The sequence below is a fragment of the Lutzomyia longipalpis genome, chromosome 1 (assembly GCF_024334085.1).
Source record: "Lutzomyia longipalpis isolate SR_M1_2022 chromosome 1, ASM2433408v1".
NCBI classification, from domain to species: domain Eukaryota; kingdom Metazoa; phylum Arthropoda; class Insecta; order Diptera; family Psychodidae; genus Lutzomyia; species Lutzomyia longipalpis.
In genome coordinates, this window is record NC_074707.1 from 29260039 (window position 1) to 29273174 (window position 13136).

At 34.4% G+C, this 13136-nt stretch overlaps 1 protein-coding gene across 2 annotated transcripts in view; it reads right to left on the reverse strand.

Moving 5' to 3' along the window:
- LOC129797529 (rho GTPase-activating protein conundrum) overlaps nt 1-13136 on the reverse strand; it is a 35612-nt gene that overhangs the window by 15425 nt on the left and 7051 nt on the right. The window lies entirely within an intron of this gene.

Sequence of the window (13136 nt, forward strand, 5' to 3'; positions counted from 1 at the left end):
CAAAAGTTTAAATAAAATATTGTACCTACATACTTTTAAAGAAAGGCCACACGCACGTTTCTTAAAATGCAACAATGTTTTAAAAGCATTTCGTGTACAAAATTATGTGGCTTTATGTACAAAGAAGTTAATATAATAACCAAAGAAGTTTCCCAAAATCAATCGACATATAAAGAAAATCAAACTGTCAAATAGAATGCTATATTGCTTCCCGTTAATACATGCTAAACCTATCAGTTTGTGATAAAGATCAGATTAAAGAAGAGCTTAAAAAGTTTGCCGAATTAATCCCAGATGGATTAAAGTAAAAAATCTATTCGTCAAAATTTCTTGAGGTACGTCCACAAAAGAATTGGAGACAATTCGCTAGCAAAAAATCCGTGATAGCCATTGGCTAAAACGGCTAAAACACATCTAAAGAAAATGCTCAATTTTACTTAAATAAAATATGATCAAATTGATCCGGTTAAGGCTAAAAAAAAACACCTTATAATGATACCGATAAGAGACAGAGAGCATCTCGTGCAGAAAATCATCATTAATAACAAGTGTTTCTCGTTTCTCACAGAAAAACCTTCCGCGAAAAAGGAAAAGAGACTGCAATCAAGTTATATCAACGTTTTTTTTTTGCTTCTTTTAAATACATTAAGCAAAAGACGTTCAGCAAAAAGTACCATCATGATCTCATTTCCACATTCTCAATCACTCAACATGTGGTTTGGTTGTGAAACGACCAAAAATGGGGAAGTTATTGATTAGAAATTGAACTTTTTCATTCACTACATGAGTGCAGGTTTGTCAGGCAAAAAAGGCAATGTCCAGCACAGGTCTAACGCACTTGGAAGTTGCTCATGATGGTATTTTCATGCAATTTCACTCTACAATCTGTATGAATGAAAATTTCTCGGAACTCACATGTTCTGTGGCAGACCTCTTGAGGCATACGGCGTGTGTGTGTGTTGTGTCTACAACGAGATATATTGCAATTTCTACAATATTTTCTACTATTAACTGTTTCATTAGTATAAAGCCGCTGCCAAATGAACGAACAATGTTGCGAAGAACAAGTCTTTGCTACCAATATTGGCGTACAACGACGATTCAATGACCACGGGAGACGCATTGAGATGTGATATTTAAGCAGCGATTGATCAAGTCAAGTAGCATCTCAATTTTCACTCTGAGAGAGAAATTCAGCCAGACAGAAATTAAAAATGCATGATTTCGTGATCACCACCAACTGACCGTCGCGCACCATCTTTCAAGTCCAAGAAGACCATCGCTATCATTCACATGCATGGACCATTCATCGCAAAACATGAAAGCTGCATTTAATTAAATACATTCATTTCACGATGGCATTTTGCTTCTTTTTTTCATGTCCACGTATGGGAAAATGGGATTCTTCTTTTCCAACCATCGTAACATATCTCGCAGGGTGATAAAAATGCAGAAAAACGAGAGATAAAGACAAATATGAGAGCATCGTATGAACACCACACGATATCCCGAATCAGGTGACTTGTAAAATGATCAATTTGTAGACTAAAATTGAATTTTTTTTTTTTTTTTTTTTTAATTTACACGTACAATCTATGATTTTACATGTATGATGTATAGCAATCTAGTTGTACACTAATGAGCTATTCTATTCTGACAGATGATTTTTTGTTTAATATTCCAAAGTACAATATCCAGCGATAGTCCCTTTGATTTTGTGTGTTAAAACTAATGTTTTAAACTAATCTCTTTTTGTTGAGATATTGGTTATTAAGGTTTTCTTTTTTAATTTTTTTTTTTTAAATAAAAAAAAATAGCTTTTTTCCCAGCTGTTTATATTAACTCAAATGGTTTTACTCTTTTTAATCTTCTAACTAAGTCACTATTGTCTAGGAGCTGGAGGGCCTCAACGTTGATGTGCTTCTGAAGTCGTTCTTGGTGACTCTTCGCATACCGCTTGATGGCGCTGTCGACGGTTTCCACATCCAAATCCCTATGCAGGTCGTCATTGCGAATGTACCACGGAGCATCAACAATGCTTCGAAGTACTTTGTTCTGGAATCTCTGTATGATGTCTCGATTACTCTGACTGGCACAACCCCATAGTTGAATTCCATAAGTCCACACTGGTTTCAGGACTTGTTGATAGAGCAGTAGCTTGTTGTACACTGATAAGGCAGAACGTCTGCCCAGGAGCCAGTATAGCTTTCTATACTTCAGCTGAAGTTCTTCTTGTTTTTTCTTGACATGTGCCTTCCACCTGAGTTTAGCATCGAGAGTCATGCCAAGATATTTCGCTGTATCCACATACGGGACCCTTTGTTCATTGATGTAGACTGGTTTGTGATCGATTCGTTTGTTAGTGAAATCGATATGCAATGATTTAGATTCGTTTAACTTGATGCGCCATTTAACTGTCCAGCGATGTATTTCAGTAATGGCAGATTGTAGCTTCTCTGTTGATTCTGTGGTGTTTTCTCCAATGGCCATAATTGCAGTGTCATCCGCAAATGTGGCCACAGTACTTTCATTGGGAGTAGGTAAGTCACTAGTGTAAAGGAGATATAGGATTGGTCCTAATACACTTCCTTGTGGCACACCTGCTTGTATATTTCTCAGGTCAGAGTACGCATCTTCTTGTCTGATTCTGAAGTATCTAGATGAGATGTATGATTCCAAAATTTTCGAATATTGGGAGGGTAAATACAATTGGAGTTTGTGATTTAACCCTCCATGCCAAACTTTATCGAAAGCCTGTGCAACATCCAAGAAGATTGTTGAACAGACTTTCTTGTTCTCTAGCACTTTCTCAATTACATTTGTAATCCTGTGTACCTGATCAATTGTAGAGTGTTTGTTCCTAAAACCGAATTGGTGATTCGGGATTAAGTTATTCTCTTCAATGATTGGTTTTAGTCTTCTCAACAGCAATTTTTCGAACAATTTTGACAAAATAGGCAGTAGTGATATTGGCCTATATGATGTTGTTTCATGGGGTGGTTTTCCTGGTTTTGGAATCATTATCACTTCAGCCACCTTCCATAATTGCGGTACATATTGTAGTCTGAATGAAGCATTGATAAGATTAGTTATCTTTACCAATGCTTTTCTTGGGATCTCCTTTAGAATCTGTCCAGTGATTAGATCAAAACCAGGAGCTTTTTTCGGATTGATGTTAATTTTAATCTCTCTTTTAACTTCAGCAGGAGTGACTGGTGCAATTTCCATTGATTCTTGCCCAATTACATATGGCAAAGAAGTGTGGTCACTCCCCTGATTGGGTTGAAAAATCTTTTCAAGATGCTCTGCAAATCTTGCGGCTTTTTGCTGGTTATTTCTAGCCCAGCTACCATCCGCATTTTTGATTGGTGGGTTTTGCACGATTGGCCTTTTTAGATTTTTAGTTGTTTTCCATAGTGAATATTCAGTTTTGGAATCGTTTGTAAGTTCCCGCAGGAAATCACAAATATTCTCATTTTTAAATCGTTTGATCTCATTTTTCAATTGGTATGTGAGATTATTTAGATTAGTCTTATCCTGAGGCGCCCTTGTTTGGTGCCATTTCTTTCTTGCTCTCCTTTTTTGTGAAATAAGCTCCAAAATTTCTCTTGGGTAGCTGTTGCTTTTTACTCTAGTTCTTATTTCAGGCGTGTTTTGCCAAGCTGAATATTGGATATCATTAATCAGTTTCTCCACCTCAAGATCCAATTGCTCTTCAGTTTTCAGTGGTACTGCTAATTCAATTCTTTTTTCTAAAGTTATTCTAAAGCTTTCCCAATCAGTTCTCTTATTGGTCAAGCACGGATTAGTTTGCTTTGATATAACAGTTTCGCTTAGCGTCAGAACTATCGGTGTGTGATCCGAGTTCAACTCTAGATTATCCTCAATTTGTATGTAATTACTTGATATATTCTTTATGACATAAAAATCTATCAAATCAGGTACCTTATCTGGGTCCGTAGGCCAGTATGTGGGTTTGCCCGTTGAAATAGTTTCACAACCATATGCCTGAACTGCTTTGAGCAGTTCCCTTCCTTTTGTAGTAATAAGTCTCGACCCCCAATGAGTGTGCTTAGCATTGTAGTCACCACCAATTACGAATCGATTTCCCATGGCTTTGAAGAATTCTTCATATCTATTACATTTAATATTATGCTTTGGAGGACTATATAAACTGGTTACAACAATGTTACCTTTCTTTGTTCTAACATTGACAGCTGTTGCTTGGATGTCTTCAGCTGCAAATTTGGTTTCTTCATTATGAGAAATATTTTCTTTAATAATGACTGCACATCCTCCTTTTGCAGCATTTTCTGGGTGAATTGTATGGTAAACTTTATATCCTTTAAATTTAATAAAAGACTGCTTGGTAAAGTGTGTTTCTGATATAAGACATACATCTATTTTATTAATGTTTTTAAATGCATAAAACAGAACCAAAAATTTATGAAAGCTAATGAACCTAAAATATTGAAAAAATTAAACAAATAAGAAAAAATATATAAACTTTTTTATACATTTTAATATTAAATTATCATAAATTTTCTATTCTAAATAAATATTGTTTTAATTAAAAATACATATTTTTTAAAAGAAAAATACCTTCAAAATGAATGTTTATAACTTTTTACTTTCAACATGATTTTAATGTATTTTGTCATCAGTATCAACGCACCTTGCTTAATCTACACCACAGACGAATATTTACGAGAAAAATGCAAATAAAGTAAGATCGAAAGGTTTTTCAAAGAAACCCCCACAAGACTCACTCAGTTGGAGATCCCTATTTTGAAATTCAATGGGATATTACTTTTGTTGAATTTAGAAAATATATAGCATGAAAAAAACTAATTTCTGAATCAAATAAACCACAAATTCCACTTTTTTCTTCTCACCAATCTTCCAACTGTATAGATTTCTTTCTTCATCATGTTGACTTAAGCTACCCGGCAATAAAACACCATTAAAGACAGAGTTTTTAAGACAATGTTGTGGAGTCTCTCAGAGTGAAAGTCAATTTTAATAATGTTCACCGAGATATGAGCATTAATCTCAATTTAATTTATTTATGTGAGCTAAACAACTATATAGATTCAATTCTTTCGTCATATCTCATATAGCTTAAACAATCATTCTTCTTGCCACAATTACTTTGTCTATGTAGGGCTCTAAATTCCATCGAGCATATCAAGAAGTGAGGTATAGCATTAACCTCAAACATGGAAAATTGGGCTAGTGCGTCTACGGAAGGTAAGCACGCTGATAACAATGTATTTCTTAAAATTAAAATGTATATAGAGTGATAGTTGATGCGGTGCACGCACTATTGTTTTAATGATCCAAGACAAAGTTACATAAAATATTTCTTTAAAATGCAGCTGAAGTTTGTAAAATTTATTATCCACTGCAAAGTTTTTTTTTAATATCGTTAAAAATAAATCATAGACTTTATGCCCTATATCACAAAATGTTAAATGATTACATAATTTTATGGTGTACCGCTTGAACTAAGAAATTAGCTAAATTGATTACAAGACTCGCTGAAAATTTTGAGAATTTTTTCTTCGTAATTTTGTACTCGTCGTGAAAGTTAAATCGTTTAAAACATTCCAGAGAGATTTCAAAATTCTACTGAAATTACAGATATTATTACTTCAATGGTTTTTCTTGGAAATGTCAAAGCCACGGTGAGAAGCAGTTTTCATTAATAAAATTGCAAAATGTTGAATGTTTCAGATATTATTGAATATTTCCGGATATTTATGATTTCTTTAATCCTTTCCTGGATCTCATAAATATTTATAACGTGCCGTGTTATTTTTTTTTACTTTAAACTTGATCCAATTAAAAACTAAATCAGAGCACGTTTTTCTAACCCAAAACTATCAGTTATACTTATCATGCAAATCTTGAATCCAGATTTTTTAAACTTCTAACATGTTCTTCAACAAGATCTTTGCTATGAGAAGTTTTTGGGACATTCTTTCAAAATGTTCCCTGAGAGTAGGTTTTCTTTTTGCCTTGAGATTCACTTTATATTGCCTTAAAATCAAGTCAAGCAATAAATTTGCGTAGAACATCTTACACGCTTTATGTTTGTGACGTTAATTGAAATTTTATCTCACAATCGCAAACAGAGCAATATAGAAGGAATCGCACCACATTTGGCAAAGAAAAGACTTCATTTAAAATGATAAAAAAAGAAGTATAACAGGAGGAAATCCACGCGCGATTTTATAGGCACTGAAAAATATTTTCCCTTGATGGATGAATGAGATTAGGGTGAGAATGTGAATTTGACATAACAACGACTTGTGGAATTACATAATCACCAAAGTGTTTTTTTTTCTACATACGCATACAATATACAGACAAGACGATAAATCCAGCAAATAGTGCGTCGTATAAGGTGTTAATATATTTATTGTTCAAACATCTTTGAATTGTGTATTTGCCATACATAATAATGGATATCCATACAGAATAGGCACATATCAAAATGCTTTGGAGCGTCACGTAGATATTGATATTAGGAGCCTCACCCACCCATTTTGCTTTTTTATTGAATCACTATAAAAAAAAATCCACTCGTCGTAGAATATTTACTTCGAAAAGACATTAAGTCGTCATACCTATACTTCCATTAGAGAATACTGTATTATATATGTTTTTTTCTGCCCATTTATGAATTTTGAAATAAATATTTGGTCAATAATAAAATTTTGAAAAATTCCATAATTTTTTTTCAGCAATAACCTGGTACGTGTCACAATAGTTAAAGTGGAAACACTTTGTTTGCCATCGTCGTTTTTCTCTCACTCTTCCAATAATCGTAAAAAATAAATCGTATGTAAATTGATAAAAATTTTTCATTTCTATTTTTATATTCACTATTTGCGTCTCATAGGCTATTTCTAAACATATACCCAATGCGGTGTCCTAAACCCGATTGGCGAGAAATATTTATATACCTTGAGCTCGCCTCAAGATCTTTTTACTTTTGCTGCTTTACCGCTAACTTTTCCATCTCACTCCGTGATCAAATACCTCGTGGTTCGCTTTTCAACCTTAAACTCTCTCTCCGCAAACAACATGGGAAATTATTCGATTATCAAATTAATTCTTCATCTTTTATTTATCATTCTTCTTCTGCGCGCCACTTCTGGTGTTTGCACAGTCGTCATTTGATGAAGTTTTCATTCTATTTCAGCACATATGTATTTTGCTGTCTCATTTCCATCGAAAAGAAAACCCTCCGCGAGCATACATCAAGTTTCTCTTTCCGCACTCTCAACTGTTTGCATTTGGTCATTTTTCGGTTTCGATTTTTTTTCAGGTGAAATAATACATGACGAAGAAAAAAAAACTATCAGTGTGAGATTAAATTAATGATCAAGATTTATCATACAAAAATTTTGCTAATTTGCAACTTTATAAATGAGATTCGACTCTTGGCCATAACATACTCTTTTTTTGTGATTATCTCACGTTTGGTCGAAAAATAAGCGTTATTAATGAGCACTCCTTAGCCATCTTTCTCTTTTTCTGCACATACTTTTCTCCGCAATCTTTGTGCCAAAAGCACAGGACATCATGAAAACTCACACCCAGATGCTAAATTTAATAATCAATAAACAAATTGACTTATGCAAATTCTTGGTTTGTCGCAAAAAAATATTTCTCATTTCTGTGAAACAGAAAAATCACAAGAAATGTGTGTGGTATTCAACATGGAGCTGGGAGGTACGGCGGCTGACTTGAAAACTTTGGGAAATAGTACTCTAAAGCTCTCAATATAAATAAATAGGATGTGACATAGACATCAATTCAAGAAAAAAAAAACAAGAATTATGAAAAATAATCTTGAAAGTTATGTAGGTAGGTACATAATATCCAAATGTTGTTTGCACTGAACTTTTCATAATGTTTATGAACCTGGAGGCAATAATTGTTACATTTTCTTTACATTTATTTTTTTTCTAAGAAAATGTCAATATCTAATCAAGACTTTTTTGAAAAGGAATCTTCCAATTTTATAATAATAATAGAAGAAAAAATTATGTTTATTCCTTTCAGCCCTGTTGTTGGGGCTAAAAGTTACATTCCAAAAGAAAGATCATTAAACTTTATTATTAAGTTAATTTTGCATTTAAAATTCCTAAACTTTATTGCTATTTAAGAGTATGGGAGCTTCATTAGCACAGGTAATTTTTCTTTCAACCCAAGTTATACTCAATTTGCAGCATATTTTTGTGCTGACACGCCACGACGGCTCACATCTCGAATTCTTTGCACCATTCACCCATAAACACCTCTGAGAATTATGGATGAGTGTCAATATTTTTGGGAGGGTGTGTGTCCATCGTAAAATAATAAATATTTCCCTGCGAAGAGATTATGTAGCATGCGGTATGTTATATGATGCGGAGTCCCGAGAGAAAAAGAGTCTCGAGGTCAGAGGTATTTGCTTATGAAATTGTCACCTGAAAATGTCAACAAATTGCCGGATGGACGCAACGGAGCTCATTGGAATTCGCACCATTTGCCCACTACCTGTGGCGACTACTGATCACCATCGTGTGCGGTGGCGTCCAAATCCCTCGCAAAAGATGATCACATGGCGCAGCTCATGGCCTCACAGGTATATCCACCGGTGGGCAAATATTTAGTGGAGTCTCGCACATAAAACCAAATGAAGCCAACATGTTTGTGAATGACTTGGGTTGCTGAAGGTTTTCTTCCACACACCGAACCAACACAAACGATCACATCGCATTACCATGAGAGGATCGCGCTATTCGTTGCACACAGGTGGTAAATATTTGTGAAGTGATTAAAATCACTTTATTCTCTCGCCACGCAAAATGAACATTATAGGAAACTTGGACGTCTCACGGCACTATAATGTCGTATAGAATAGTGGTGCAGTGAAGAAATAATTCATGCTTGAACACGGTGATTATTGAATTAAATGATGATATACTCGTTATATTTCCAGAAGATTCAAACAAAAATTAGCCACAACCCTTGTGCAAATACCAAATAATTACATCGCTGCTCCTTTGCGATACCTTTCGTGCTATGAAGGAATTTCTCATCAAGATTAAATTATTTCGTCTCACGGTAATAACAATTATTAAACAAACATCAGAACATAGATTCACATCAAAAGAGCATCTTTAAAAAAAAATAAATCTCTAATACGATCGGTGTTTAATTGAAGATTCTATGTTTTCTCGTTTGATTCTTATTTAAATGGAATTAATCTTTCTGAGAAAGAGAGTTAATTTAATAACAAAGATTTCATTAAAAATCAAAGAATTTAAATGCAATTTTCTTGAACTCTAAGAATATTTATTAGAACGTCTTCTATATTCTTTATTGGTCAACAAAAAAATCCTAAATCAGTATGCAAACCTTGAGTAACTCCAATACACGTTTCAATTTATCTAAATTTTATTCTTATATGCATATTTCTTTTTTTTTTCAACATAGCTAAACGTGACGTTTATTTTAAATATTGCAAAAATTTATCTTTCTTTTTCAACAATCCATCTTTCACGATGCATTTGACAAAAAAAAAACATTAAAATATTCACTGTCTCATACATAATATTGAAAAAAAAATAAACAAAATATCATAAAGATGCCTCAAGATACATCGCTTTATTGTGTTGTCATACACGATTCTTTAAAGACATTATTGATTAGCAAATGAATTCCAAATAAAATGGAATATATCGTGACTTTGTGTTTTTCCGCACTTATTGACATCACGGAGTTGTTATTGAGTAAAAAAAATAAACAAGGGAAAAACTCGTTTTTTAAAATTTCCGAATGCCTATTAAATGGATCCATTGAGGAAATAAAAATTGATATTGTTAAATATTCAATCATTGAATTCTTCAGCAAGTCGCCATTCTTGCGATGGGATTCATCTCATAAAGTGATTCATCTTGTATACCGAGAAGACCGATAAAAAGACAATTCAATGGAAATTTGCTGGGAAGAACGTCGTGAAGATGGGTGGGGTGGTTACTTACATTGGATTTGGGTGTAAATCTGTTTCCGCTAATCATTTTCATTCAAAATGGGAGGAAAGATTCACGTTGAGTGATGTTTCTAGTGCAAGAATTTAGATCCAAAAAAATCTACGATTGAGAAGATTTTAAGAAGTATCCATCTCTTTATTGAATTCGCCAGTTAGAACCTCCTTCTCAAAGAATTTGAGATCTCAGAAAAACATGCCCTGCCCTGAGAATTCTTTGAAATACACGTGCCTAATTTAACGGGTTTACCTTAAAATTTAAAATAAAACTAAAAATTTTCAAAATAATTGTAAAAAATTATCAATTTTGTAAATCAAAAAATGAAATTTAATAATATTGTAATACAAAAGAAACTTTTTGAGAGATTCAAAAATCATCTTTGCCCTTACTGTTACGTTCTTTTGAGAATGAACATAAGAACGCATGTATCCAAAAACGAACGAAACCACTTACCCACCGTTTTCAAATGAGAAAAGAAAATGTGACAAGATTCACATGACAAAAAAAGAAGAATTTATTTTCTCCCAGAGCAATTTTCTGATACCAATCGAGACTCCCATTCCTTAATTCTTCTTCATTAGAATTCTGAGTCAGCGTGCTAATGCTAGGGAAGAGCAAAAAAGGCACATATGTAGATTGAAATACTAGCGTTCAATCCACCCATGAGAACCCGTAAAAAGCACCAGAGCGCAACACTTTGTCTTACAAACTCATTACTTGCGATGGTATAGAGGCAAGATGGATAGCGTCGAACAGGTGGAGGCGAAAGAGATGCGAAGGTTGGATGTTGGAAGCTGTGTTGGAGGTGAATCGGGGTCTCAACATGATACCAAAGATCTCATTTCTTCAGCTAAGAACAATCATTCTAATTCTCTTTTCTACTTCTGTGTGTGTTTCTATCTCTTTTTTTTTATCTCAAACACTCTTATGGCAAAATACACAACATTTTAACTCCTCCACTTGAACTCCATTGCTCTTTCTTACACCGCTTAACATTAATGATCGCGATACAGACACTCTATAAGAATTGGAGAAATGATGATGGGAGAAACGAAAAAAACCGTAATTAATCTATTAATTTCAGCCTCAATTAATTTGTACGGAAAGTGCATTATAATTCCCAACAAAATTTATTATATCGAACAAATGAGGAGCAAGCCGTTAAACATCATGCTGATTTTGAAAGTAAAATCTTAACCAGATATTTTGCACGTACCTAATGCTGAAATATGACTTTGAGATGCTAATCGAATCACAAAATGTCTTTGCCATTTCGCGCAGCAATCAATTATCATCCTTCTATCTGTCACACTCTTTTGATATCACAAATGAGCCCAATGAGTCTGCCGTGTATATAATTCATGAATCTTGCCTTCTATGGGGCAGACAATTGGCTAATATTTAAGTTCATCCACTTGGAACATATGGCTACATGCCGTGATTTTTTTTCGTACGACGTATTACCAAAATAATAAAAACAAACTGCAATTTAGTTCAAACGTACTTTCATCACTTAACTCATTTTCAAATGCGAAATTTTTGCTTTTTCTTATAATGAATTCATTTTTTTTACAAATTTTGTTTTCGTAAAAATACGTCTGACCTTCAAAAAACATACATTGTTGGAAAGGCGTAATGAAATTCGGAACGTCTGTTGGTTGTTTAAAAAAAAATAAGCGTCTAAGACTTTTGGACAATTATTATTCAAGATGAAAAAAAACAACCTAAGTTTTTCTCAACTTTTAAATCTTTTAAAGGCGAAAAAATTTAAACTAAGATATTGACAAAAACGATAAAAAGTTACTATCATGAAATATTTATCTATCATTTTAAATCATGCAATCCATTCAGCCCTCGAATAACATTAATAACACTTCCATTTCCTTTGCTAATTGCATAACCAACATGCGATTATGCTTTTTGACCTTATTGACTAGACGAAGCGGTTATATACATATGTATGTATCTCAATTTTTATGATTGCTTAATAACGATCAACCTTTAATCCGTAACCCTGTCACCAAGATCATAAACTTTCTCCGGAAGACCACCCATGTCACAGGAAAAGGTAGTTGCCCTCCCCTCCGCATATGCCCGCGCAGCTTCCATTGCATATTACTTTGGCAGCTTTGGTGGAAAATAGAGATTGAGCGAAATAAAAAAAAATTCAATCTCAATAAAATACGCGCAAATCACTCTCTCACCTCGCACCTCGAAACTCCCCCATAGAAGTGGCATAATATTGAAATATGTGTATCTATTTTGCGAACGCGACACTTTCGATCCCTGTGCGATGGCTGAAAAAGTGGTGAAAACGAGTTTTGCAAATATATGCTCACATGCATCCCATACGCCTTGGGAGATAATCTCCCCAGGTTATATGTATGTGATATTAATTCAGAGAAAAGACTATGAGATAAAAGGTGGATTGAAATGCGTTGGTTGTTTCGCAATCGCGCGCGTCGCAACTGAAGGAGGAACAACAAAAAAGAGTGGACACGAGCGCCGTGGCAAAAAAGTTCCTGGGACATGTCATCGTGATAAAATTGCCCAAAAGGCCAAGTGAGACAGGTTCACAAGAAGTCCGCGCACTTGAGTGCAAGAGATAAAATAAGATGAAATAATATGCACGATTGGGTATGAATGGGCAGGGGCAGTTTGTGCGAGATGAGGTAATGCACACCGAATCTCTCTTGCATAACCATACCAATTGATTCCATTGAGCAGCACCGACGTTTTTGCCGTATGTTCTTTGGCTATGCCCTCATCATGTGGCAAATGACTGAGAAAATTGACTCTTCGCACACTCCTTGTGTGCATGGGCACAATTATTGAGCGGGTCTTTGGTGGACGAAAGCACACGATCGCCAATGATGCCCCAACTTTTGCATTATGGCTCTTTTGCTTCTCCTTCATCCAGCGTGAATCCTATCCGGAGGAGTGATTGAGATGTTGACGTGTGAAGGTTCTTTTTGCACACAACTCATTTGCGAACCTTCTTTACCCCGCAATAATCGTGCCTGCAGGTCATACAGCTTGGATTTTTTTTTATTACAAAAAGGCAAAGCATTCCTCAGCCTGCCACTC